This window comes from Pan paniscus, chromosome 7 (assembly GCF_029289425.2).
Source record: "Pan paniscus chromosome 7, NHGRI_mPanPan1-v2.0_pri, whole genome shotgun sequence".
NCBI classification, from domain to species: domain Eukaryota; kingdom Metazoa; phylum Chordata; class Mammalia; order Primates; family Hominidae; genus Pan; species Pan paniscus.
Window position 1 is genome coordinate 152,217,622 of NC_073256.2, and position 15,794 is coordinate 152,233,415.

Consider the following 15,794-nt stretch of genomic DNA (forward strand, 5'->3'; position numbering starts at 1 on the left):
CACCTGGAGTAAACCGTTCAACAACTGTTTATCTCCATGAACATATGACCTCCACGATGCCACCAAGGTCAACAAGACCTACAGGAGGGGGACATGCTAAGTGTTGATTTGTCCAATTCTACAGTTCCCTTGAAAAAGAGAGAAGAGAGAAAAACATAAAAACTTATTTATATATTACAAGAAATAATCTTTTCAGGTTGTAACAATTAAGTACCCCACTACAGGACTGTATACAGACATATGTCAGCTATGGCCAATAGGAGCAAGATGTAAAAGAGACCTCACAGCACAAAAGTAGCTGCACAGAAAGAATTAACAAGATCCCAAAGGGACTGATCTCTCTCTGCATCTGGTGCTGAAAACTTTTGGTATCCCGGCTACATGCCACAGGGACTCAATTTCAAAGTGAGGGTCCTCTGTTGAGGAAACTTTTTGAAAATGACAAATAACCAAAGATACATAATCAACAGAAAAAGCACCCACATATCAGAAATGCTTAGGTAAGGAGCAAGTGTGTATATGCCGAGACTGCTGGTTAACACCAAATTCACAGGTCGTTCTCTTATTCTCTACCAAAAATTCTCTCTGGCATTTCCTCAGCTATCATCACAATCCTGCACCTTTCACAAACCAGGAAGTTTTCTTAGATGAGATTTAAATTTTAAAACACATCCACTTGGGATAATGTTTATGCTAGACTTAAGTTCAAAAAATCCCTATCAGCTTGAAACCATTATATCGGTAATTTCCAGGTAACATTCAAATATATATATTTTTAAAGACATGCCACAACTAGTACCTGATTTAGTGATTTAGTGGAGAGTTTAACTATGCATAATTCATTCTAACGTTTGGTAAGCAGGTAGCATACACATACATGATGACAGTGTAAAATTAAAAAGGAAAAAAATCAGCAAAAGCACTGGTTATTCACAATCAGCACAGGACTGTCTCGTAAATTACTTTCAGAGAAGCTCCAAACTGGTGGGTGGCACCGGGTCAATGCGATTACTTAACCCTGGCAGTTACAACTAAACTCCACTTTGATGGGATCCAAAGCTTATTACAAAAAGATGACTGCTTGGGCATATCAAGTACTTCGGTGTCCTCCTATTTTGTTCCCACGGAACACGGAGCCTGACACCTGAAACTCTTCAGACACACATCACCTTGCTTCGGGGCTTTAGAATTTTGTGTATATTATTTGTAAAGTCCACTGGACATAAATTCAGTTGTGTGTGTACAGGATTAATGTATTTCCTGCATGCACAAGTGAAGAACTCATGTCAAATCAAGCAGTTCCCTCTCTCCCAAGTAACTTTTTTATCATTTAGTCCTAAAATAACCATAAGCAACAAACATTAAACACTGGCATAGCAACGTGCACACATCATGCCCTGGTGCTACACACAGGCGGATTCGTTCATCTCTGGTCCCCATCCAGACGGGTGCTCCCGGCCTCTCTCACTCCCGGCCGGTCCAGCCTGGCTTCACCCGAGTTTTGCTGTGAAATCCGCCACTTTCGCTGGCCCCGGCAAAAAGCAAGGCGCCTCGTCCCGAGGGCAGAGTTTCTTGCAACTGCCGGACAAACATTTCCCGAAAGCTTCCCGCGGCCCCCACGCCAGGTCCCCCCACTTCACGAGCCCCGGGGAGGGGCCCACCTGCCTCCCGCCGCCCGCCCCATGCCCTGTCGCCGCGGCTGCACTCCAGGGCCGCACCGCAGCGCCCACTTCCCGGCCCCGAGCCCCCCACGACTCGGACGCCCGACCCTGAGGGACGGGGGCGCCAAAAAAGCACCCACCGACACAAGTGACCCCACGACGCCCCCCAGAGGCCGTGTCCCGAGAGCCTGTCAGCGCCCCGGAAGGGGGTCAGGCGGGGGGCTGAGCGCCCGGTGTCCTCTCCGCTCCGGACGCCCTCTCACGCCCCAAGGCACTCACCTGGCCCGGGGTCGGGGGTCGGGCGAGGAGGCCGCCGGCCCGCCGCGGCCCCCACCCTCCCGCTCCCGGCGCCCCGCGCCCCGAGCCCGAGGCGCGCCTGGAGCGGCCGGGGGAGAGGGCGCGGGGACGCGCCAGCGCCGGGGTGAGGGGCGCGCGAGGGGCGGGGGGCAGGGGGCGCGGCGAGAGCGGGGGCTCGGCGGCGTCCGCACTGAGAAAGCAGCCTCCGCCGCGTCCGTCATGGCGCGCGGCGGCGGCAGCGGCTCCCTCCGGTCTCTCTGCTCCCTCGCCTTTAGTTTGACCTTTCCCTCCAGTGTGTCTGAGGGAGAGCGGCTGTGCGCGCGCGTGTGCATGTCTCTGTGTGTGTGTGCGCGCGCGCGTGGGGAAGGGGCCGGGTTCGCTCCCCGACGCCTGACGTCACTGCCATGGCAACGGCAACCCCCGCCCCTCGCTTCCCATTTCCTGTCCCCGCCCACTGTGCACGTTCTGGGGCCCTCACGTGCTCACTCACACGCACGCACGCAGGCACGCACTCTCGGGGCGCGCGCGCCCAGAGCGCTGGGGTTTGGGAGGTAATTTGGACCTCCGCCTGCCTCCCTTCCCTCGCTGCCTCCGGGAATTTGACCAATCCCGTGAGGAGGAGCCGTGGGCGGGGCGGGCTCGGCTCCCGGAGCGGCGTGAAAAATTTCCCGAGGCAGAGCGAAAAGTCTTCATGCGTTACTGAGCATGTCCGGTACCCGAAGGGGCGCTTTGGACGCCCGTGAAGCGAGGAGAGGCGGAGAAGGAACCGAGCGGGCAGTTGAGGGAAATCTCGGAGGAGGTTACCTGCGATCAAACTGGGGCTGCGTAGTGTTAGGGTCAGGCAGCTTTGAAGTGGAATCCGGATCCGCCACCTTCGCTGCGTGATATTGGGCATGCCATCAAAGCGCTCTCAACCGAACGTCTCGGGTAAAATGGGATTAGTGAAGTCTACCAAGGTAGTTGTGAGGATCAAAAGAGATAACGCGGAAAACGCCTCACCTGGCACGTTATAGATCCTAAATGCCTAGCTATTATTATGGAGCCCACAACCTCCATATTGTACAACTGGGAACACGGGACTCAAAGAGATTAAATAAACTAAATGACTCACTCAAGGTCAGGTAGTGGTGGAGACCCAGGCTTCAAGTTCAATACTCTTTGTCCTACAAAGCCTTCCCTTAAGCAGGGGTAATAAAACATTTCAGAAAAACCACCTTAACGAGCATCGCTTGTGATCTGTGGATCACTTGGTAGTCCTCACCTCCCTCCCATCCCCGCAAAGGTTTAGAGCTGGACATAAGGGCCTTGGTGCAACTTTTGGAGGGCAGTTGTTCAGCTTCTGAATTTGCATCTGAACGAGCAATAAGGTGGGGTGCTTTCCTCAGTTCCCTTGGGGCCCCTACATTTTGGTTAAGGTGTAAACAGCAAGGAGCTCCAGGTCCTCCACGTCTCTAACTAGCTGAAGAAAGATTAACTCAATTAACCAGCATTTACCCAGCATCCATCAAGTAGTAAGGTTCTCCCAGCAGGCAAGGATCCTGTGACCTCAGGGCTGTGCAGTCAGGCACCTTGGGATTCAGACACACTGAGAGTTCCAGCCCATTCCTCTAATTTAGCTCTTAATCACTTACTGCCAGGCAGTATTTCTTGAATGTTGTAGTACTATGTAATTTTAGCTATGCTGTTAACTTTTTAAAAAAGTATGTGTCTGTCTCCCTGTCTTGTAGCCCCAAACGTATACTTGATCTTGGTAAATGATGTCACCCAGTATCTTAAATAAGCCCTGAAGTTTCCCATGTCCCAGGAATTATTCACTTGACCTTCCCAAGTTAAATGCAGTGTCTTCCAAAAAATCTTGGTGGTCTACTTCTTTGGAATACATTAGTATCTTTTCTACAGCATTTGGCAGCTACCTTGCTTTAAACACTGTTTCTAGTTTTGTGTTCTACTATTTATGCATATTATCACCTACAAAAAGTTTCTCTAACATTCATGTATGAGTTGGCTGTTCATATGGATCAATATATCACTTATTACCCAATCCTTTAAGGCTTGATTTATTTTCCTTTCCCTTCAGATTGTAAAACTCTTGAATGGCAGGAACCCTGTCTAGTTCCACATCGAATTTCCAACCTGTTCCTCAGTAACAACACCACTCAACAACTAGCTATTGAATGGCTGAGTGAGCTCCCTGCCTATCTTATAAAATTATTAGGGGCATACTTTATTTTTATATTTATACCTCAAAACCAGGAATTTTCTGGGAAGTTAAGAATTTCCAATAAATCTTGGATTACTCTAAAATGCACCAGAAATTACATGGTCACACTCGTGCAATGAAAGAAGGCTTTGGCAGTAGCATAAGACATTAAGAAGAAGTAGGAAATGCATTGAGGAAGAAGTTGTAATGTTTTCAACAGCTGCCACTATGGATCTAGGATGAGAGCTTTCCACATGTTGTTAAGAATGAGAGACAGATTACTCCAAGGTAGGTAAGTGATGTTGCTCAAAGAGGAATTTTGAAATCAAACAGCGTTTGCTTACTTTGAATTTGTACTATTTGTCCCTTTGTCTAATTTGGCACAAAAATGGAAAGCCTGGTGGTATGCTTGCATCCAGTATTGTTCCCCTCTTGATATGCTGTTTAACTCTCTCCATGTGCAAGTCCTCACCATACCTAGTCCTTTTATCCCTCGTCATACTATGGCACGAGCAAATGCCCAGTAGCATGATCTTGAAGTTATTTGCAGTTTATCCTTATCTTTATTTGTCAGTCTTCAAGTCCCATAAAGTCTTCCTCTTAAATGGTAGTGAGAGCGATTAACTCTCCTCCACGCCCTTGGTCACTACCTTAGGGTGAGCTCTTGTATCTCTCACCTGGACTCTTACCAAAACCTCCTTCCTAACTGGTCTTTTTGCCTCATCTTAGGCCCATCTATCCCAACTTCCAACACACCCCAGACTCTATAGAGAGACTTAGAACTTACATTTTATGTTTTAGAATATAAATATTGAACATATAAGGATAAGATGTTTAAAATTGGCCTTTGGGATCTGAAGGACCCATCTAAGGCTTTTTTGGAGGCTAAACAATGAGAACATCTTTGAATTAGTGACATTGTGAATTACAGAGCTAAGATGTCTCTTGGTATTTAATAGGCAATCCTCAAAAAGTTGGGTTAAAAAAAAATGCCACTGTGTGTGTATTTAAGTACCTTATTACTAAGAGAGAAAGAACATTCAGTTCCCATTTTAGGGGCTCTCCTGCTCCAGGATTACTGAGAGTCCTCTGGAGTGTGCATGGGCTCAGGTGAGGTTATAAGCACACCCTTGACAGGAGGGTGCTTCTATCAGGGAAGGCCAATATCTTTCCAAGAACGTAAGCTTGTGGGAGGAGGTGGTAAACGAGGAAGCCGCGGGGACATGAAGTGAGAACGCAGTATTCAGCCAGACCAGCTCAATCAGTCCTGGTGATGAACAGGGTGAATCAGCTGTACTACCCTTACGGCCTGTTAGGACTGATGTATTCAAATTAGGCAGCTGCATGCACAGTATGCACTGCACAAACCCAGGGAAGCTATTTGCATGGGAGTCTGTGAATGGCATCCTCTGGGACTGTGCAGTGCTCAACCTCTATGAACATATGTAGCAGTCCTGAGTGACATGTACATGGCATGTCTCTGTCTACTTTGGCAATCCAAATTATCCTGATGGTATCTTCGATAATAGAAATAAACATTTATAGGATATCTACCAATGGTCATCTCAAAAACTTATTTTAATGTACAAATTTTATATCTAAAGATTTGTGCATGTTTCAAAATGCTTATTAGACTGATGTCATTACCATTTATTTATTCTAAAAAATGACAATTGAGCTGCTAAGTTTCAGGCATGATTCAAAAGCCTGGTTCTATAAATGTATTGAGCACCAACTACAAATCTTAGAAACACCATTAACTGATTTCTTTAAAATCTCAGCTTATGTTTATGTTTTTTTCAGTTTATGCCATTTTATGATATGAAGATGCCCTCTATATCCTCTTTTTTAGAGATGGAGTCTGGCTCTGTCGCCCAGGCTGGAGTGTAGTGGCACGATCTCGGCTCACTGCCACCTCCACCTCCAGGGTTCAAGCACTTCTCCTACCTCAGCCTCCTGAGTAGCTGGGATTACAGGCGCCCGCCACCATGTCTGGTTGATTTTGTATTTTTAGTAGAGATGGGGTTTCACCATGTTGGCCATGCTGGTCTAGAACTCTTGACCTCAAGTGATTTGCCTGCCTCAGCCTCCCAAAGTGCTGGTATTACAGGCATGACCCACCGTGCCTGGCCTCTAAATCCTCTTTATTTCATAGACAATCATCTATTAAAATCTGGAGATGAAATGTTCTTTCATTTCAGACAATTCAATATAGTAGGATGCCTCAGTGAATATAAAGCTTTTACATAATTTTTTTCCTCCTGGCGTTATCAGAAGAGGTTAACAGAAAGTTAAGTTGGCTTCGTTAGGAGTCTTCTGGGAGCCCTAGGGAAAGCTACCTTAGTAGAGTGGGTGCAAGACCCCACTGGCCAGAAAAGAGAGTATAATTATGCTTTGAGCCCTGGATCATTCTGTAGAGGAAAGCTGCCCTCCAACCAGAAACATCTAATTTAGATGGTTATATGAGCGAGAAATAACTGAAAATTTGTTTGTTTGTTGTTGTTATAGCAGCAGGCTTTACTCAGTGAATTAATTGGAAAAGTAAATAATATGACCATATTTGCACCCCAAATTTGTGGAGCTGCTCATAGTAACAATTTTAAATTCTTTTTTTCAATAGCTTTTAGGATACAAGTCATTTTTGGCTACATGGATGAGTTATATAGTGATGAATTCTGAGATTTCAGTGCTCCCATCACCCAAGTACTGTACATTGTACCTAATGTGTAGTGTTTTTATCCCTGGCTCCCCACTCCCACCCTCTTGCTTCTGAGTCCATTATATATAAATGATATAAAGTGATATAAAGTCCATTATGTCACTCTGTATGCCTTTGCATATTCTAATAATGTTAAACTCTTAATTTCTGAACACGCAATTAAGTGAGCCTCTGCCTCTAGTAGTCTTTACAGTTGACCCTTGAACCACCCGGTTTGACCTTCGTTGAGCTGCTATACTTGGATTTTCTTCTGCCTCTGCCATTGCTGACAGTACAACCAACCTTTCCTCTTTCTCCTCTTCCTCATCCTACTCAACATGAAGATGATGAGGATGGAGAGCTTTATGATGATCCACTTCTGCTTAATGAAGAGGAAATATATTTTCTCTTCCTTACGATTTTTTCATTAACGTTATTTTCTCTAGCTTACTTTATTATAAGAACACAGTATATAATACATATAACAAACAAAATATGGGTTAATCGACTGTTTATGTTATCAGTAAGACTTCTGGTTAACAGTAGGCTATTAATGGTTATGTTTTTGGGGATTCAAAAGTTATGCTTGGGAGTTTTGACTGCGCATACAGGGGTTGTTCCCCTAGTTCAAAGGTCAGCTGTATTACATGGCTTCCAGGTCTTTGATGGCTGTGCTATGCATGAGTGTCACTGCTGGAAAACTGTTATGTGCAGTTCCAGAAGCTGACATACTTAGTTAAAAAAAAAAGGGTTGGGGGGGGCTACTCAGGAGGAATCAATACACACATACATATGTAGAATCACACAGACACTCACATACTCACATACACACACACACACACACGTACTCACACATGCTACAGAATAGTAGGATGCAGAGTTCCATCATTTGAAACTCTGGAAAAACTTTCACCATTTTTACTATTATTACCAGCATCAACATCTTTCTCGCCATTGTAAGTCAAGACATTGGAAAAAGTCTGAAACAATAATCTTGACTATTCACAGTAACTCAGGAACAATGAAGGAGGAAGAATGAATGAGTTGCGTCCTGAAGATGGTGGGCTCTCCTTTATGCATGATCATCACGATCTCTCTGCAATGTCTGTCCTGTGACCTCATGAGGTGTGCAGCGTCATGCCAGACATCTGTGTTTGGATGGCCCTCTGGCTCCTCCACAATTACTGCAGAGTCAGAAGTGGAATTTCCGCCCGATGTTTTATGTCAAAGTCAGTATGAAAGACTGCAGCATGCTGAGTGAGCTTTCCGTTCTCGCTGAGATGCAATGCAGGGTCCACCCTCTGCAGGCCACAATTTTGCCCGGAGGCAAAGCATTCAGTCTTTCCATTGGCCTGACAATTTGAGCCAAACTTGAGGCCAACAGACAAAATGCACTAGCAACTAGAGAGGTGAGTTTTGTTAAATTACAATAACATCCATGCATCCAGGGGAGCTGCAAAAGTCATTCCTGTCAAATGCACTCAAAATCAACAGCCAAATTATTCGTGCCAAATGCTCTGAGGCTATTGAATAAAGTCTTGCACTATTTTAAATAGTAACTTAAAACCTCTAGTTTCATGGCTCAGTAATAATCATGATAATTCTAATCAGTATCCTCATTAGTGAATGCTAATAACTGTTTATTGAGTGACCACCATGTGCAAGTGCTTTGCTAGATACTTTATGTATGCCAGATATTTAAGCTTCGTAATCGCTTTGTAAGGTAGATGTTATTATCCCGTCCTATCGCTGGAGAAACAAATTCAGTACACATAAGCAACTTGCCCAGTGTTACCACCCACAGAGATGATGTCAGTGTACTTAAAGAATACATGGGCTAGGCATGGTAGCTCACGCCTGTAATCCCAGCACTTTGGGAGGCCCAGGCAGGAGGATTGCTTAAGCCCAGGAATTTGAGACCAGCCTGGGCAAAATGCAAAACCCTGTCTCTACAAAAAAATACAAAAACTAGTGGGCATGGTGGTGGGTGCCTGTAGTTCCCACTACATGGGAGGCTGAGGCAGGACGATCACTTGGGCCTGGGAGGTGGAGGCTGCAGTGAGCTGTGTTTGCACCACTGCCCTCCACCCTGTGCTACAGAGAGATTCAGTCTCAAAAAAAAAAGGAATAGTCTTTGAAAAAAAATGGCTTAAGACTTAAGTATGTAAGAGCTACTTCCTAGCTCAGGGATATTTTAAACAAGCCTTTTATTAGAAAATTGTAAACATACAAAACTAGAGAGCTATACTCATCAAGCAGCTCCTATCAGGAATAATTTGGAAGTAAAGGGTTTTGAATGATTTCTACCTTACTTTTCTTGGAGGAGAGCCAAGTCCTTAATAAGAATTTCTGCAGAAGAGGAGCCTGGGGCTGAATCTTATTTATAGAGGCAAAATACTATTTTTATTTCAATCTCACATTCTTACTGTCCCCTTGAATTTTCCAATTAATGCTGAAATAGCAAATAATATGAAGACTTAATTTTGAGTCGTCTAGTCTTCCTCATCCCTACTGCAAATCCTCAGTTTAGATTTAAGGCAGGTTTATGCTGAGTCACATAATAGTCTCCTCCCTTGTTATAATCCACAGCAAGACTGCAGGGGTTCTTCATATTGTGGAACAGGCCTAAGTCAACTTATGTTTAGCAAATAATTGATTTCAACTGAGGTTGATTCAGTGGTATGCTGTAGCATGCTCATAGTGGCTCACAAGAGCTAATTGTACATGTCTCTTTCTAATTTTACATTTGATGACATGACACTGGTGACTTGAAATTGGCCACGGTGAGAGTATTTATACCATGGAAATTGACAAATGTACAAATCAGGGCTTCTGTTCCTCCAGAGAGGCAGTTGTTAAATATTTATCAGCACATTACTGGGTAGATTCTATTATTTGCTCAAAAGTATCTGCTGTCCTTCACTGTGGGTCTACTCCCCACTACTCTTCCCTGTGAGACTAGTATATTTTTCACCCATCAGAAGTCCATCTTCGAGGGATAAAAAACTACAAATATGGTGCAGTGTATACTGCTTGGGTGATGGGTGCACCAAAATCTCACAAATCACCACTAAAGAACTGACTCATGTAACCAAGCACCACCTGTACCCCAATAACCTATGGGAAAATTTAAAAAAATAATAAAGTGCATAGAAGGAAAAAAGAAAAAAAAGTTCATCCTGACCACGTGACTTGCTTTGGTCAATGGAATGTAGCCAGAAGTACATATACCATTTCCAAGTAGAGGAATATGTGCCTTCTTTTTTTTTTTTTTTTTACTTTTTACTTTGCCCCAAGCCAACATGTCCCAGATAATGTCTGCTTCTTCAGTCTAAGTCCTAGAAAAAGATGACATATTACAAAATGACAGCCAACCTGTAAAGGACATGGACATATGCAAGGAATAAATCTTTCTTATTGTAAGATTTTTGGATGTGTTTGTTGTTACTCCATCACAACTTAGGCTAAGCTAATTAATACAGCAATTAAGACTTATCACTGAGTTGCTGCCATAGCAGGAAACCTAAATTATGTCGCATGAATTCTGAGGCTTGGGAGTGGAAAGCAAAAAATAACATTGTTGGATGGAAAAATGGCAACCTGTGTTATCTAGTGGCAAGGTATTAGGTAAAACTGTCACCTTTAATCCCTAGGAAGACAGATAATGCACTAAATGAGTTTATGGCTTTAGGCAAAGTTGTGAAACGGAATGTTACTCTCATGCCTAAGTTGCTGTGGGCTGCACGTAGTGAAATGATATGAAAGTTGAGCTTAGGTAGGAATTGTCCATTTCGGGGAGATCAAAGGGAGTAGAAAGGGTCCAGAAATTTCAGAACTCAGAGGACTAGAGGGTGTAATTGATTTTGATTTCCAAACAACAAAAGATAAAACTGGAAATGTCTTTAAGTGACAAAGACTGACTAAAATTGAGCCTTGTGGCAAGGACCAATCAAAGGTATTGTTCCTCTATTAAAACCTCTCAACTGATTACAGTGGCACCAATTAAATCCTTCGAGTTGGACAAAATGACTTAGGGAAAAGAGATTCTAAGTGTAGTTCTTTCATTGGAGCCAGATAAATTTAAGTTACCTGCAATTAAGTCTAGAGGGAAAGTCGCAACTAGGAAAGAATTACGGATGTGGCCATTGGCACATGAGGCTGTTTGGAATCAAATAGATAAGAATGTGAGAAAGTTATATTGCCAAAAGAGTCACCGGCTCATACTAAAATAGATTGTAACTGTTTGAGACTTGAAATGACCTTTGGATTTCCAACTTTCTGTAGGAAGAAGACAGAGAAGCCTGGCCAGCTTCCAAAGAGGACATATTGTCCTTTACAAAAAATGCTTTAGGAGAACAATTGAAAAGGAAAAACCTCCCGGAGGACAGTGCCAAGCACCATGCAGAACAATAGATCGAGTGTTATTGTTCTAGGTCCAGAATCAAGTCCTAATCAAAGAACGTTTCCAGTCTCGGTGGAAGGTAGTCTGCAACTTCTGCCCAAGGGACTTTCAGAATTGCCATGGACAGGTGACTTCTGCGTTCCTCTTCTCCTCTCACTTTCTGAATGGGAGTGTTTGTTTTAGGTATCCTGTTTCACCATGATACACTGGGCATATGAGGGGCAGATAACTTGTCTTTTTGATCCATAGGTTTTGCTCTCAAGAGAATGAACATCTGGGCCTGGTGTAGAGAACTCCATGAGCTCATGGAATTCAAGCCTGATGCTGTAACCGAATGGAATCTTTAGGTTATTTTTCTTGAGTAGGGTTGCCAGATTTTGTAAATTAAAATATAGGATTCCTAGTTACAATGGAATTTCAGATAAACAATGAAAAAATTTTTAGTATATCTCACTGTGCAATATTTTCCACTCATAGATGGGAATTGAACAGTGAGGACACGTGGACACAGGAAGGGGAACATCACACTCTGGGGACTGTTGTGGGGTGGGGGAAGGGGGGAGGGATAGCATTAGGAGATATACCTAATGCTAAATGACGAGTTAATGGGTGCAGCACACCAGCATGGCACATGTATACATTTGTAACTAACCTGCACATTGTGCACATGTACCCTAAAACTTAAAGTATAATAATAATAAAAAAAAAAGAAAAAAAATATTTTGGGCATACTTAACCTAAAAAATTACCCATTGTTGATCTGGAATTTAAATTTAGCTGGGCATCCTGTATTTAATCTGGCATCCCTATGGGAAAGAATAGATGTATTTTGCTTACAAATAGAGGAAAGTGGAGACTCATGATGCAGAATTCTGGTAGATTGCACTATTTATCCAAAACTTTGTTTCTCTTCTTTTTTTAGGGCCTGCCTGGTGGCCCCCACTGTGAGAAGGTATTCTTCCTGCTCCATTGACATCAGGCTTATTAGCCATGTTTCTGGATTTGGTCCATTTTATGTGAGTGAAAATGATAATTGCCGCTTCCAGATAAAAACTTTAAGTGCCATCCTCTGATTCTGACATTTCTCGTGTGCCTCTACCACGATTCTGGTGTGCCACAGCTCAAGGTTGTTCCTTTGGTCTTGATTCTAGCATAAAGAGAACATGGAGCAGGGCTGCAGCTGATCTTCAAAGGGCATGAACACAAGCCAGAGAGAAGCCATTATTGTTGTAAGCCCTGAAGATTTGGGGGATATTATTGCAACACAACTCAGCCCAAGCTGACTAATACAACAAGTTTCTATGTATACATGGAAGTGTATGTAATCTTAGCCTCAAAAAAAAAAAAAAAAAGAAAGAAAAAAAGAGTATCTGAAAATCCCAGGATACTCAGGGCTCATGGTGCATAGTCAATGAAATGATTAGCTCTCTTTCTTCATCCTTCCCTCTCCAATCTTTCCTTTTCATTCTCTTTCATCTCATTCTCCTTCTTCTCTCTGTGATTTACAAAGCTGGTCATGGAAAAAAAAACATAGGAGTCAGAAGGCTTCGATTCTAGGTTCATATGTATGAGATTTTTTGGAAAAAACTCATACTCTCAAGGAGTCTCAGTTCCCTCATCTTCAAGTGGGGATAATAACACCCTCTTTACCTATTCTGCTGGGTTCTTTTGTAGATCACATGAAAGAGAGGTTATGGAAATCCTTTATATATGTTTTGAAAATTCTATCCAGTTGCTGCGGCCTGAATGTTTGTGTTCTTCAAAATTTATGTGTTGAAACCTAATCACTGATGTGATGGTGTTTGAAGGTAAGGCTGTTAGAAGGTGATTGGCACAAACCCCTCATAAGAGAAGCCCCAAAGAGAGCTAGCTTGCCTGTTTCACCATGTGAGGACATGGTGAGAAGAAGCCATGTAAGAATCAGGAAACAGGTCCTCACCAGGCGTGGAATCTGTCAGCACCTTGATCTCGGACTTACCAGCCTCCAAACTAGTGACAAATAAATTACTGTTCACTAGCTGCCCAATTAATGGTATTTTATTATGATAGACTGAACTGACTAGGACACCAGTTATATGATGAAAATACCCTACTACTATTACTACTGCTAGTACTTCCTATATTTGCTCATATTTTTGGAGGTCTTATTATGTTCCAAGTATGGTTCTAAGTGCTTTTCATCAGTAACTCTTGTAAGAGCCTATTTTAAATTCAGCAAAGGCAACAAAATACTTTCCCTGGTTTAGTGAGGAGTATTAACTAATTGGGGGTATAAACATAACATGGTTTCGTTTTTTCAATAGTTGCTACTACTCTTGTTCTCCATAGCAACTTTGGTTTCAATTCCATAACTTTCCTGTTGTTTCTGTTCAAAGGAACAGTTGCCTCTAGTTCCTCTGTCTATTTTAATATTTTGACCCTCTCCATTCCTGTCAGGACAGGTGGAACTCGTGGCATAGGAAGTTCAAGTGGCAGAGGGGGCCCAGTCTGTACTTGTCTCTACTCCCCCAGAGGAGGAAAGAAAGCAAGACAGATGCTCCCTCACGTGGATGTCCGTGGTATAGTTGCTGTCCTCCCCTTGGGTGGCCATGACTGCTATTCCTGTCCACTGAGCTTCATGAGGGTTGGGGTGCCTCCCTCACCAGGAGCAGACTCTGGGGTCCCCCAGCAGGAGGCACCGTGTGTATTCCTCTGTGGGCCTTGTATGGTCCTCCTTCCCCTTCTGCTGCGTGGGTCCCTAGGGATGCCATTGCTCCAAAAATACTGGCTTTCCCAAGCTCTTCAACTCCAGGGCTCAAAATCCCCTGAGGATCGCCTTCCTGTAGGTCTTGAGAATTGCAACTTGGGGGCAGTCCTGACCTGGTCATCGTCCTCCTCACCACCTCACTGTGCCATCTCCTCACCTCATTCTCCAACCCCCAAAAGATGACCACTGATGACCAGTCTCCAGGTCAGTGGAGAACGTGTGTGGAGAAGTGCAGGAGGGGTGACAAAGCATCCCCAAACCTTACAAGTTCTGTCCTTGATTTTGGAGAAGAAATCCACTGGGTAGTGCCCACCACCCCCTCATACAGCTCCAGCTAGAAGTAACGATTTACTCCCTCCCTACACTCCTCTTATTTTGTCTTTGAGGGTTGGGGTGCTGGTTTTGCTGAAATGACTCTGCTCAGTCAGGCTTGTGAGAGTGGGAGGGCAGGGGGCAAAGGCAGGAAGGGAAGCAACCAGGCCTTTCTCTGCCTGTTCTCTGAACTCAGAGTATGGGGTACTAAGGACCTGGGTTCTCTGCTGTGGGCCCAAAGAGGAAAAAACAAGATCCACTTGGTACCTAATACCCTGTCACACAGAGGTACAACATCTCCAGCTTGAGGTGGTGTCCTGTGAGTGATAGCAGCTCCAGGATGGTGCATTTACCACTGAGGAAAAGTAGAATGAGCCCCAGCGTTGGGGGAGCGATCTGGGAACTGCCCTCCTATTTGCTCCCACAGTATCCTGCAGGTTCTATGATACAGGTAGTTAGATCTACTCACTAGGCTGCCTGTCTTCCCCTCCACTGCAGAACATGCCTGTATTTTGTTCTCATCTGTTGCTGTAGTTTGGATGTGTTATTTTTTTTTCCTTTGCATGAGTTTCCATGCAGAACACATGTTGGAATTTAACTGCCAATGTAATGGGTGTTGGGAGGTGGGGCCTTTATCCAAACTTTAATTAGGTCATTAAGATGATTAGTGTCCTTCTCTGGAGAGACTAGATTAGGTCTCTTGGGAATGAATTAGTTCTCGTGAAAGCTGGTTGTTATAAAGTGAGGCTGCCTCTCGTGTTTGGTGTCTTTGTACGCTTCTGCTTCCCCTTCCTTCTGCTTTCCACCGGGAGTCAAAGCAGCACCAAGTCCTCACCAGATGGGCTGCTGGATCTTGTACTTCCCAGCCTGCATGACTGTAAGCTCCATAAACCTCTTTTTATTCCTTGTAAATTACCCGGTCTTAGGTATTCAACAGAATTGAATTGCTTAGGTAGCAACACAAAACAGATGAAGACATCTGTATTCCCAGGACCTGGGACAGCACCTGGTATATGCAACCTACTCAGCAAATGTTCTCTAGAATCTTTAGAGATTTGGGAATATGAAGGAAAAAAAAACTAGAAAAATGGGGTGGCAGATATATTCCAGATAAAAAATATTTCAGGTGAATTCTACAAATCAGGGTGGGTTTCAGACAACTGTGAATCATGAGTATACTTGTTGGGGGAAAAATTCACATAGCAAAGACAGCTACTTCTTGCGGTACCCACTGAGGGACTGGGGCAAGGGCAATGAGAGGCATAAGCTGACTACAGATAGTTAACCCCGACATTTTCAACTTTAAAACAGTTTCATTTCCTGTTTGAAAACTTTGAGGGTCTTTTTCTGAACAACTTTTTTTTATTATACTTGAAGTTTTAGGGTACATGTGCACAACGTGCAGGTTAGTTACATATGTATACATGTGCCACGTTGGTGTGCTGCACCCATTAACTCGTCATTTAACATTAGGTATA

The 15,794-nt window shown here is 43.7% G+C and overlaps 1 long non-coding RNA gene across 2 annotated transcripts; it reads left to right on the forward strand.

Annotated features, from left to right (window-relative positions):
* Positions 1–2,482: 2,482 nt before the first annotated feature.
* On the forward strand, positions 2,483–15,691 carry LOC117981510 (uncharacterized). 2 transcript variants are annotated; one of them, XR_008626516.2, is made up of 4 exons: positions 2,583–4,450; positions 7,865–8,265; positions 11,141–11,385; positions 12,181–15,691. It is a non-coding gene; the product is annotated as an uncharacterized LOC117981510 (long non-coding RNA). The 2 variants fall into 2 exon arrangements; XR_004673076.3 differs by lacking the exon at positions 7,865–8,265 and having other exon boundaries at positions 2,483–4,450.
* Positions 15,692–15,794: the final 103 nt, after the last annotated feature.